The sequence below is a fragment of the Acinonyx jubatus genome, chromosome B2 (genome assembly GCF_027475565.1).
Source record: "Acinonyx jubatus isolate Ajub_Pintada_27869175 chromosome B2, VMU_Ajub_asm_v1.0, whole genome shotgun sequence".
In the NCBI taxonomy this organism is placed as follows: domain Eukaryota; kingdom Metazoa; phylum Chordata; class Mammalia; order Carnivora; family Felidae; genus Acinonyx; species Acinonyx jubatus.
Window position 1 is genome coordinate 113,229,567 of NC_069385.1, and position 13,911 is coordinate 113,243,477.

Consider the following 13,911-nt stretch of genomic DNA (forward strand, 5'->3'; position numbering starts at 1 on the left):
TCAAGCCCTTCCACATCTTTCCTAGATGCTGGAGCCAAGGACTGAACAAAAAACACTAATAAGGAGTGGCAAATATGGAGTGCTTTAAAAAACTTTCTGGCTGTTTCTCAACATGGTGCTAATAATTTGGCAGCCATACAACAGTGCTAAAATAGGAGAGGACCTGAGAATGTGGGTGTGAATGGGTAGAGGTGGATTTTAGAGCCTGCAGGCAGCTAGTAGCTGGAATTACCAAGGTGATCCTGGGGCCATACCTGGGAGTTGAGGGAAGGAATATCAGGCCTGCAAGCACCGTCCCCCAGGTATGCCTGTGAAGAGAGAGAAGAAAAGACTAGAAGGCAGGTGTGTTTTCTGTACGGGCTGGTCAGAGACACGGGAGGAGTCAGGAGGAGCAGTGACTGAAGATGAGGCCAGAAAGAGTATTGAGAAGGGTGTGGCTTGACAGGAATGTGGCACCAGAGGGATGACCTCAGTTAACACAAAACAGAGCTTCTGTCTTTTTCTTCTTTTTTTTTAGAGTTTATTTATTTATTTTGAGAGAGAGAGAGCATGCGCACATGCCTGTGAGCAAGGGAAAGTCAGAGAGAGGAGGAGAGAGAATTCCAAGCAGGCTCCATGCTCAGTGCAGAGCTCAACTCGGGGCTCAGTCCCGTGACCGTGAGATCATGACCTGAGATGAAATCAGGAGTCAGGTGCTCAGCTGAATGAGCCACCCAGGCATCCCCCCTTTTTTTTTGAAATTTTATTTTATTTTTTATTTTTTTAATTTAATTTTTTATTTTTTAAAATTTACATCCAAATGGGGCGCCTGGGTGGCTCAGTCGGTTAAGCATCCGACTTTGGCTTAGGTCATGATCTCACGGTTCATGGGTTCGAGCCCCTTGTCGGGCTCTGTGCTGACAGCTCAGAGCCTGGAGCCTGCTTCAGATTCTGTGTCTCCCTCTTTCTCTGACCCTCCCCCATTCATGCTCTGTCTCAAAAATAAATAAACGTTAAAAAAAATTTTTTTTTAATTTACATCCAAATTAGTTAGCATATAGTGCAACAATGATTTCAGGAGTAGATTCCTTAGTGCCCCTTACCCATTTAGCCCATCCCCTCTCCCACAACCCCTCCAGTAACTCTCAGTTTGTTCTCCATATTTATGAGTCTCTTATGTTTTGTCCCCCTCCCTGTTTTTATATTATTTTTGTTTCCCTTCCCTTATGTTCATCTATTTTGTCTCCTAAACTCCTCATATGAGTGAAGTCATATGATTTTTGTCTTTATCTGACTGACTAATTTCACTTAGCATAATACCCTCCAGTTCTATCCACATAGTTCCAAATGGCCCCTTTTGTTTTTAAGTACAAGAAATGGGAATGTCTTGTTCATGACATTTTTATTATAAAATTATAATGTAGGACATATTTTAAATACTGATAAAGCTTGCCCTCTGGTAAAGTTGTACCCAATTTCTACCAATAACACATGAAAGTGCTGTTTCTTTGAGTCCTTACCAATGTAAGCTTGTCAACATTTTGCCATTGTGAGCCTTGATTTATTAAAAAAAAAAAAAGCAACAACTTATTTTAATTTAGATTTCTTTTATCATCAATGAGGTAGAATAGTTTTTAATAATGGCCATTGTTCTTTCTCATTTATGAAAAGCCTGTTTTTGTCTTCTGCATATTTTTCTTCTGACACAATTATCTTTTTCTGTCTTGGGAGAACTTATTCTGATATCTTGACATATACACATTGAGATATCTATGTATACACACACACACACACACGCCGTCCTTTTGCCTGTCATGTACAATTTGTCTTTAGTTTTTAGTGTTTTACTGGTACTTTTTGCCATATAGAGTTTCACTTTTTATTTTTTTATTTTTTAATTTTTTTTTAACGTTTATTTATTTTTGAGACAGAGAGCATGAACGGGGGAGGGGCAGAGAGAGAGGGAGACACAGAATCGGAAGCAGGCTCCAGGCTCTGAGCCATCAGCCCAGAGCCTGACGTGGCGCTCGAACTCACGGACCGCGAGATCGTGACCTGGCTGAAGTCGGACGCTTAACCGACTGCACCACCCGGGCGCCCCTAGAGTTTCACTTTTTAAAAAATGAAGTCCAAAAAATACATACATACCTGCATACATACATATGTATATACATTAAGTAGTCTAATCTGTTAATCTTTTTTATGATCCCTGGTGGTCTGCTATCATGTTTAGAAAAGGTGTTTCTCATTCTAGCATTAAAGAATATTATATTTTTATAAACTTTTTCTACTATTTGTTATTTTTGTCTTTAGATATTTAATTCAGCCAGAATATTTTTTGTGTGTATTTTCAGTAGGAATAGTCAGTTGACTAAGACCATTTATTTAATAATTGTTCCTTACCACATGAATGTGAACAGTCATATTTATCATATGCTAAATTCTAGCATATTCTCCACTCTGTTTCACTGATTTCTTTGTCTATTGCTGAAAGTGTTGTAATTATTGTAGTTTCCTTTCCCTCTTTTTGATATTATAAATTGCCAAATGTGTCCTGGAAAAAAGAAAGGATGTTATAGAGCATCTGCCGGCCTGTCTTCTGGTCTCAGTGGTCACATTAGAGGCCATAAATGATGATAAATATCTCACTAGAATTGTTCTACTTTCACTTACAACAAGAAATTTAGGCATGCTTCACCAGCTAAGAAAATAGATTTTTCTTCATTTATTCATCAGTTCTTTCATTCATTCACTCATTCATCACTTACTCATTCTGCAGTAAGCTCTACTTTGTGCTCTGCACTGTACTTGATACCGAGGCCATAACACCTGCAGAAGACTGCCATGGTTTCTGCTGTCATGGAATTTGGGAGAAACCAACATCAACAAGTGATAATGCATCAAGTCATTTTAAGTGTTGTGAAGATGGTACTGTGATAGTGACCGTGGTCCAGGGGAGGTGTTGGGGAGGGTATTTTAGAAAGGTGGTCAGAGAAGGCCTGAGCAGGGAGGTGGGTATTCTTTGAGATGAAAGGAGTGATATTTTCTGGTCATTGTTTTAGATAGTTAGCCTTTCTTTGGTGTACATTGATTGTTATTCAGGAGTAACTGGTCTACTGTAGGAGGCCTCATTAGAGGGATACTAAAACTGCACTGTTTTTTCACATAGGACACTTTAATCTCTTTTATTGCTACCATACATTCCAGGTCCCTCCTCATCTCTGCCATCATTAGGTGCAGTATTTTTTTTTTTTTTTTTTTACCCATCTTCATTAGATTATGGTACCCACAGAGTGCTATAGATCTATAGGACATAAAACAAATGAGAAAATAAACATTGCTATTTATGCAAGCATTCTTTCCCAACCATGTTAACATTATACAAAAGCTGCATGTCTTCTTTCTTTTCTCTCTTGTTTTCCCCTGCTTCTGTAACTGGGCACTGATACATTCCTTTACTTTCCGAGGAAGGCACTTACTCATTGGTTCACCGGGATGCTTTAGAATTGTAGCTAGGATTATGCTGAGGCTTTATTTCTTTATGTGATTGGCATCTTCAGAATTCAAGCAATGCCTTATCCAGATATAGGGAAGAAAGGAATAGTTTCACTTTTAAAAAAGGAAACATTTTAGTGCATACTTAGTGTGAATTGTACCTACAACTTTGACGTCATAATTGAACTAGTATAGAGCAAACCTGCACGCAGGAACATTTTCTTCTGAGAATGCAAAGCAAAGTGCAGCCACATGGTGTCACTAAATCATAACAATTTTACTTGAGGCCAAAGAGGTTGAAATTGCTTTTTTGTTTTTTGTTTTTTAAATAAAACCATATTTATACATAGATTGTTCTGAAGTCTGTGATTTATGAAATAAATATGTGAAATATTTGTGAAATAACATGTGAAACTATTTGTACTATTTAAGTCTTTCAACTCACATGAAACATTATGTGTGAAGTCTGTAGATAGCAGCCAGCTCTTGACCCATCGTCTGCAAAGTATAGCAGCTATGTGGGCTTCTGTAGTACATTTATCAGTTTCATACAAATAAGGTGGGTTTTTTTTTTAATCTTCCTTTGGAATTTTGAAAGAAATAAAAGAGTAACTCAAAGGAGATAGATCCATTAAGTAGTTATAAGGAATCGGGGAGCAAAAGAAAGGAGGATGAAGAAAAGAGAGACAGGATTACAGGACCTCGGGAGAGACAGGAAGGGACAGTCTAACAGTGAAGGAGCATGTTCTCTGGGCCAGCCACGTCATTACCTTGTGTATCCTCATGGTAGCTCTACGAGAGAAAATACCGCTAACTACCTAATTTTACAAATGAGGAAACTGAACCTTAGGGAAGCTAAATTTGCAGGTCCCATCTGACTGTAGTTAACATCAGGGCCCTACATTGCCTTTGTAGGATATGAGGTAAAGACATAGCTCTGGTTTAGCGCAGGAGGAGACATGAAGCCCCGAAGAAGCTCTTGCTGCCTCTGGGGCAGCAGCAGTTTCCAGGAATGCCAAAAGAGAGGGCCTGCTGTGGCCGCATTCTGTTCTGCTCGTGGGGTTCATAGCCACCCAGACTACAAGGCCACTGACGATGTGGATGAGGATGATGATGAACAGTTGGGGAAGTTTTCTCTTTTAAAATGTGTCAAAGGGAGTGTAGCAATCCTTTATTGTCAGTTTGTCAATAGAGCTTTGAATTCCCTGGCCCCTTAGTTCCCAATAAGATCACTGTAGCCTTTATTATTACAATAGGGAGCCTGATGTTCTTAACTCCTGATTTGCTTTGCGTCCAGTGTATTTAGAAACATACTTCATATATTATGGATTCTCTCTTGAATTACTTTTTTTTTTAAGTTTAGAAATTTTCTATTTATTATTTTCACTTACAGTCCTCTTATTAGGCCAAAAGAAAAAAGAACCACTGTGTTTTGTTCAGTAAGACCTTGGAGACATGACTGTTTGTGCTTAAGTTATTAAATCACATCCAGGCTTTTTTTGCTTGTTTTGTTTAAAGAGTAATAACACGTTGAACTGTTGTGTGTTCAGTAGAGGAATTGGAATATGAGAAAACAACAGGGTTGTCCTTTTCTTTTGCATTTTATTTTATAATTTTAGAATATAAATTACTGCCTTTTAATAAGCCTATTGCATAAGATGATGTTAATAATACTAATGACTTGTTGTTATTGTCACAAACAGCCGTTGTCTGTTTTTCATTCTGGAAGGGCAGGAACTATATTTGGTGGCACTAATAGTTGCTCCCCAAGCATTTAGGTCCAGGATTAAGTTCAGATAATACCTCTCTGGTTGAGCATCAAAAATCTTTTTTCTCATGCTTTCACTCTCCTCAGCAGTGCTCTGTTACTTACAGGATTTATTCGTGTAGACATTCATCTAACAAACATTTACTGAATACCTGCTGTATTGCAGGCACTTAGTCTAGGTGTCAGGCATAAATGGATGAACTAGAAACAGTTTTTGCTCTCCTTCCAAGGACTGACAAAGTAAAATACGATAGGTGCAATGATAAAGGAATATATAGGGTATGCAAGAGCATCATTATAGGGGTTCCTACTGAAGACAGGATTTGAACTGAGTCATAAAGGACCAAGGGATTGAGCCAGCAGACAAATGGAGAAAGGATGTTCTGGACACTTGCCGAAGGCAGAGTCTGCATTGGACTTGGCCAAACCTGAACCCTCTTCTCAAGACTCTTCATCATTTGGTCCTTCTGCTTCTTTAGTTTCATCCTTGGTTCTTATTAAAAATGCCTTATTTTGTCTCATCAGTCAAAATCGTCTGTTTACCCTCTATCTTCCCATACCTCCCTAAGCTCAGAGACATGTACATGAATGACAGTCCTTCTCTCTTTATGTGACCTTGTATAACTGTTTCAGGTATCTGGGACTTGGTTTTATTTAAAGTTTCTTTCTTTCTTTCTTTCTTTCTTTTTTTAAATGTCTTTCAACGAGATTAGAAGACTCCCTGGGGAGAACTGTAAATTAGGTTAATTTTCACAAATAATATTCAGAAAAGAGCAAAAATTCCCAAGAAGCAGAGAAAAAGTTCCTGTTTTGGATCCAGGATTTGAGTCAGTGTGTCTTTTGCTTAGAAAAAGAATACATTTTCGTAAGTATTTCATTGTTGAGTATGTGCTGCATGTAAGGAAATGTACATTAGGAAATCAGCTTTCCTGTTTGAGATCTTCTTTTGGAATCTGTTTTGGTACTGCAGTGTCCCCAACACTTATTTATGGAACTTAGGAAATCCTGAACCGGGAGGCCAGGTACTGTGCGACTTGGCATGGGATTATGGGTCTATCAAGTAGAACGCAAGGAGGGAATAGAATACAAAGCCATCTGGGACTCTGGGCTTCTTAATATGAGCGAGGAGCCTCCAGCATATGTGAGCTGTGGGACGGGAATAGGAAACCAGGAATTAATGGAAATGGTGGGAAAGAGTTTCCAGGACCTCCAGCACAGCTTCCAGAATGAATAAGAGCATGGTATCAATGGAGTAAAGCTTCACTGACTTTGCTTTCTGAAAGATCAAGAAGAGGGAAGGACACCTAGATCTCAGATCTTGGAGATCAGAAAAAAAACTTAAACACAGATTTATTTGTGAATTATATAACCATTTTTACTCTTGTTTACTTTGGAAATGGTAACATAAAGAAGATATTGGTCAAGTAGTTAATAATAGTCTCAGTGGGGAGTTAGGCCTGTGCATATCAACACATCACCCCACACGGCCTGGCAGTGATTGCTCTGACCTTTTAACATTTATAGCTTAAATCACCCAATTCAGCCATTAATTACATAATATATGTTGTATGCCTCTCTAATTATTTTGTATTGTAGTTCCTGGACCTCACTGTATATTCCTTTGGTAGTAGTTGCTCATCAGATATCTTGTTGAATCTCTTTAGCCTTCTAACATTCCTGAAGGAAGTTGCCTGAATAATAATCTGTTTTTCTGGAAAAATCCTTTTAACATTGCTGTTTTTTCCTCAATGTTAGAGATACTAGGAAACTAGTTTTTGTAATATTTCTTTCCACAGAAAATATGCTCAAAGAGGACTATATGTACAAGCCCCATGGTTAATAAAACCATCAGAGCTTTCTCAGTGATCTTTATAAATGGCACAAGTTCCCTAGACCAGGGTGCTTTCTGTGGATACAAGGTTGGCTTAGGGGAGAGTGGACCAGAAGTGAAACCAGATTGCTTGTCTGCTGCCAGAAATTCTGGGCAGAGTGCCAAACTTGGTTCACCTTCTAAAAATTCATCTCCCAATATGAAAATAGAGGGCTCGAACCCTGCAAAGAATGGTGGTCGCATGTACCCTTGGACTCCCTTCAGCCCAAAGCACATTATCGATGATGTGAGGAAAGGTGGGGGAACTGATTGGTGTGGACTGGCGGCTTTGACCCCATTTAAGAGCTGTAATATTTTCCTGAACAGTCTTACTTCATTATGTTTCAAATTATAATTTCATAAGTTAATAATTGTTCTTCCAAATAATGTGGGTCATATATACACATGAATATGTTCTGCCTGATAGGAAGCTGTAGGTTTAATTTCTAATAGTCATAGAAATTCTGTGCACATTAGGAAGCTATTAGGATGTAACAGCTGTTTTAGTTCTTTTCACCCTGCAAAAGAAATGTGATGCAGACTAAAATGATCAGTAATTATGTATTTTGAAAGCTAAAGCTCCAGTTATAGAAAGAGCTAATTTACACATTAGATACTGATAAAACTACAGTATGCTATGAGTTTCAAAGTTAGTGTTATCTCTTGCCTAAGTCTATGAAAGAGAGGCTGTGCCAAAAGACATTTTTCCCTCTCTGAAATCCTCTTTTGCATTGCCTATTGTAATTTTGAAGTTGCAAATCAACAGTAATGAAGAACTGCTTGATATTTTTGTAAAGAAAAAAATTAGAAGGAATGTTAGAGGGAGTGGGATTTAGAAGGATTTTATTTTATTTCTGTTGATCAGTGCCTACCATCTGCCTTCCATTTAATGTTGTAGAAGCATGCATGCGTTTCTCAGTTCTGAACAGATGATGTGCATGGTTTGTTGAGATATATGTGTATTCTGGATGTGTGTGTGTGTATATATACCTACAGTGCTTAAAATCACACTTGAAGTGTAAAACAGATAATGAGTCTCCATTTTGGGCTAATTTGCATATTCGGCTCTTGTACACAAAACAAAAGACTACAATGACACTGATTTTCTTTTCTACTTTAGAATCGGCACTAACCAGCTGTCAACAAATATTTTGATTAAACACTTTCCTTTATTGGGGAACTTTGGGGCACATTCTTTGTATAAACATATTGTTTTCTTTGATTTCAAGGGACATATTTTCAATATGATTCATGGATGCATCACACCGGTAAGCTGTCATGCACAAAAATATATTTCTCTCTGTAAACTTCCTTTTTACCGTTGATTTCTCTAGGGCAAAAATATGGCTCAGAACAGAATATTCCAACTCAGGATACTTGCCTGAAATAAAGGTGGCAAATAAATGTATAAACCTGCTTTAAGTAAACTGAAAATTTTAAAGTACAGTTCGTTAAGCTGGACTTTTCCAAGAGATTTTTAAAGAAGATTTAACAGTTCCTCTCATACATTCAAAATGTAATTTGAGGATAAAAATTTTGTTAATATTTTGACAAATACTCATTGAGTCTTTCTTCTGTGTATCACGGTACGTAAACGTGTAATTTATAAAAATGGTATTATGGCACATATACTATTTTGAAACCTTGCACGTATATATTTATATTCATTATTTTTTTTTTTGCTTTATCCTTTTTGAAAGCACAGTATTCTTTTTATTTATTTATTTATTTTTTCAATATATGAAGTTTATGTCAAATTGGTTTCCACACAACACCCAGTGCTCATCCCAAAAGGTGCCCTCCTCAATACCCATCACCCACCCACCCCTCCCTCCCACCCCCCATCAACCCTCAGTTTGTTCTCAGTTTTTAAGAGTCTCTTATGCTTTGGCTGTCTCCCACTCTAACCTCCTTTTTTTTTTTTTTTTCCCTTCCCCTCCCCCATGGGTTTCTGTTAAGCTTCTCAGGATCCACATAAGCGTGAAAACATATGGTATCTGTCTTTCTCTGTATGGCTTATTTCATTTAGCATAACGCTCTCCAGTTCCATCCACGTTGCTACAAAGGGCCATATTTCATTCTTTCTCATTGCCACGTAGTACTCCATTGTGTATATAAACCACAATTTCTTTATCCATTCGTCAGTTGATGGACATTTAGGCTCTTTCCATAATTTGGCTATTGTTGAGTGTGAAAGCACAGTATTCTGAATGTACTGTTGTTTACCTAACAGTCTCCTACTGAGGGACTTAGAATGCTTTCAGTTTTACTGTTATAGAACACTCTAGTCTGTATACTTGTCTGATTATCTCTTCACATTGGCAGAGTCAAAGGATATGATCATCTTAAAATGCAAGACCTATTGGTAAATGCCACCCAGAAACATTATACCAGTTTGTTCCTACCAGGAGTATATGACACTACCAGTTTCTTCACATCTTATCAACAATGGGCATTATCATTGTTTTTAATGTTTTGTCAAACCGATAAGCAACTGCGGGCTCTCATTTGTTTTAGTGTGCAAATTTTTGATTATTTGTAAAGTTAAACAGTTGTGCATCTGTTTGTTGATAAGCATCCATATTTTCACTGAAAAGACGAAATTTAAGTTGGCCTGGAAAAATGAGTTGAGTTTTGACTGGGTAATTTTAGAGGGCTTTTTCTTGAGGTCATCTAGGAAAGTGGTTCTCCACTGGGGGTGATTTTGCACCCCCCAGGGGACATTTGGCAATGTCCAGAGACATTTTTGTCAGCCACACTTGAGGGGCAGGGTGCTACTGGCCTCTCATGGGCCTGTACGGTATACAGGACAGCCGCCTGTGACAAAGAATTATTCCATCCAAAATGTCAGCAGTGCCGAGGTTGCAAAACCCTCATTTAGAAGTTTGCAGTAATTCCATATGTGAAGGGAGCTTGAATTAGGATGTCTTTGGTTAACACAGAGAAAGAGAACAGGTGTGAACGAAAAACGAAAAACCATTCAAACTCAAAGACTGGTTGAATATGGGATAAGAATAATAAAAAGTTGAGTCAAAGAGAGCTTCAAAGCTTGGAACCTAGGTGGCCAGGAGGTGGGATGACATTGGTGTACAGAAGTTGTGAGCAAGCCAGCTTGAGCTAGTTGCAGAATTAGTACTTAGGAAACAAATGGTGACACTCTGCGAGTTCATCTGCTTTGCTTTGGTATAGTAAGATTTTTATTTTATGCGTGGTGGCAGGATTATGTTGGATTTTGAATTACAAAATCTCTAGTACCAAATATTTGATCTCAAACAGTTTCCTCTTTCTGAAATGTTCTTTCATCTCTAACTACTGAAATCTGGTCCGTTCATGTAGGGGTTGAAATGCCATTTCCTCCAAGAAATCTTCCTTAATCTCCCCAAATGAAATTAAGTATGCTTTCCTCATTTATTCAGTAAATACTTACCAAGTGCCTGCTATGTGACAGGTACCGTGCTAGGTAGTAGAGCTCCAGTGGAGAGCCTTAAACATACATCTCCTGCTCTTGTAGAGTTTACAGCTTAGCAGGAGAGTCAGATATTAGAACAAGATAATTACAAGTAAAGGAAGTATGATAAAGGCAAAGAAGGAAGACGCAAGTGAGCACTGGGAGTATAACAGAAGAACACAGTTTCAGCCGGGTGAGTCAGGGGAGGCCTTTTAGAGAAGTGCTGTTTAAGTAGAGACCTACGTGATGATTAACAGTTAAGCAGGCAAAGCAAAAGGGAAAAGCGTTTGGAGCAGAAACAGGAAAGCTTTGAGGGAGAAGAGAAGTTGACCTGTTTCTGAGGACATGAAAATAAGTCATTGTGGCTGGAGAGTGGTGACATGGTAGAGAGGCAGAGGTAGGTAGTGGCCAGGTTGTTCAGGACTGGCAGCGCCACATTAAAGAGCCTGAGGCCTAGCAAATATACAGTCCTGGGGGAAGGTATAAAGCAAAGGTGTGACATGATCTGACTTAAGTTTTTTGAAGACCTATGTCCTTGGGGAGTAGGTTCAGGTGGGTGGGAGACCAGTTGGGAGGCCTCTGCTACAGTTTAGTGGGAGAGGTAGGGCAGTTGCTTGTATAAGAATGGTGGCAGGGAAGTTAGGGAGAAATGGAAGGAATTGAGATGTGTTCTTCAGCTTGTGAGAATTCCAAGAAGTGTTGTTCCATGTACAGGCTAGGAGCTGAAAAAGGAGTTGGAAATAAGAAATTTAAGAGCTGTTGTCTTAGAGCATGATATCTGAAGCCACGAGAGTTGATAACATTCAGAAGAGAATGCAATAGAGCCTAGAAGGAGAGAAGAGGACCTAGAACTGAGTCTGAGTGCTCCAGAACTTGATCAAGTAGGAGAGGAGAAGCCAACCAAGGAAATGAGGAAGGAGCAGCCAACAGGAGAAGGACAAGCAGGCAAGTGTGGCTTCAGGAAGGAGGGGCAGGCCAAGATGTCAGAAGTCATTGCGAGATCAAGTAGATGAGGAATGAAAAGTATCCCTTGGCCCTGGCAACATGGCATGCACTGCCCCACTTAGCAGCAGCTGGCATGGTAGGGGTGGAAGCCAGGGTAGAATGGTTGAAGAAATAAATTTATAATGTGTCATGAAATTTACAGTGCATGTACTCCTTGGGATAGCAGTCTCCTAGTAAAATTCATTCAAAGAAACGTGTGTGTGTAAGGATGCTTATTGCAGCATTATTTGTAGCATTGAAAACTGGAAACTACCAAAATGCCTGTCAAGAAGGAAATTCATTTCAATTAAAAACAATTAATTGTATCTATATGAATTGACCTAGAAGGATTTCCATAAAAGTTGTTAGATGAAAAACAACACGATGTAGATAGTGTGTTAATTATGCTTCTTTTATCAACAAGCAAACTACCTTACATATGTATATAAATGTCTGTGTGGATTCATATGAGCATAGAGAATGGTGTGGATGGACAGATACACATCAAACTTTAATACTGATTACTTAAGGAAAATGAAGATGGGGTAGGGAAAGTAAAAAGATAATATTTGATATTTGATTTTTATTTATTTTTTGTTATACTTGCTATAACTTTTTTTTTTAGTTACAGTTGAACTTTAAAAAAAGAAAAAGCTCTGGGAGGTAAGCAAACGGAGAAAGAAAGAATGGATAACTCTTTTGGGAAACTTTGCTCTGAAGGTGAATAAAGATACAGGTTGGAAGGTAGAAGTGGATATGCCGTAAGGATAGAGGTACGAAAGCATGTTTAGATGCTGATTAAAAGGATCAGAGAGAGAGAGATTGAAGAGGAAGAGAGAAAGATAGTCAAAGGAATGAGAAGCACTTTCATTTTGTATAACAGGAGGAAGGGAAGAGAAAGAACAAACCCAGTTCCAGGCTGTGTCAATGTGATGGCTTCTGTTTCATATGGGGCATATGGAATAAACATCAGCTGTGGGTGAAAGGGAACTTGCAGGTTTGAGTAGAGAGAGATCAGAAATTCGTAGTTGTTGCAGACAGTGGGAGGGTCTATTTGAGTCTATTTGACTGTTTATTTGAGCCTGGTAAGCATGATCTGCCAGTGGTAGATTCCATCTGCCTTGTCTGGTTGTCTTTGGTGAAATCAGTTTCTCAGGTTAATGTTCAGAAAAAATGGGTGGTTGAGGCATGGGTGAGAGTTTAACTAGTCCAGTGCAATAGATGGTGGTGGGGCAAGAAAGGAGAGAGTATTTGCAGAGACTCAGAAAAGTCTAGAGGGGCACCTGGGTGGCTCAGTCGGTTAGGCGTCTGGCTCTTGATTCTTGCTCAGGTCATGATCTCCCGTTTCGTGGGACTGAACTCCGCATCGGACTGTGCACAGACAGCACTGAGGCTGCTTGGGATTCTCTCTCTCCCTCTCTTTCTGCTCCTCGCCTGCACATACACACAGTGCTTTTTGCCATTTCCTGTGTTGTACCTAGAAGGGCAGTGCAGTGTTTGCAAACTTTTCAATTGCTCAGTAAATTGAAAGATTATTTTGAACATTGTCATTGAACAGTACTCATTATTTGACCATTATCCCATTGGTTTTATCAGTTTCTTATTTGTGTTTTCATCTTAGAGAAGACATGACCACTAGATATGACATCTTTGGAACAGACCTCAGGAATGTGTTTTATTGCTGTCATAAGGTGTTTTAAAATATACCTTATGGAATGTGGGTCTGAAGGACTCTGACTCACATACTGATCTCTGGAGGTTTGGAGTTTGTTCTTTTAAAATACAAATTGTTGATATCTTATTTTAAAAATGACATTATCTGTAGAGTGTTGGTAATAAAGATGGAAGTCTTCTGAATACTAGGTGCTTTTACATAAGTTACTTTTTTCAGTTCTTAAAATAATTAAAAAAATTTTTTTAACATTTATTTATTATTGAAAGAGAGAGAGCGTGAGCAGGGGAGGGGCAGAGAGAGAGGGAGACACAGAATCTGAATCAGCCTCCAGGCTCTGAGCTGTCAGCACAGAGCCTGACGTGGGGCTCGAACTCACCGCGAGATCATGACCTGAGCCAAAGTCGGATGCTTAACCCACTGAGCCATTCAGGCGCCCCTTAAAATAATTTTTTAAAGATGGGTTTGATTATTCTCATTTTACAGACCCTCTGAAAGGTTAAGTACTTTGCCCAAGATCTCAAAATCAGAAAGGGCTAAGATTCTAACCCAGGTGTATCTGGCTTCAAAGAATCCATTCACTTACATAACTCACTTTTATTTGCAAGGCTCATTAGGTATGTGCTTGGGTCTGGGACCTTATTTAGTGGGGGAGGAGCTTTGTTTATAATACTGGCTTTATCAAGGAATGCTGA

General features: G+C 38.8%; 1 protein-coding gene across 4 annotated transcripts in view; it reads left to right on the forward strand.

Annotated features, from left to right (window-relative positions):
- The window catches only part of BTBD9 (BTB domain containing 9), a 413,472-nt gene that overhangs the window by 57,930 nt on the left and 341,631 nt on the right, over positions 1-13,911 (forward strand). The window lies entirely within an intron of this gene.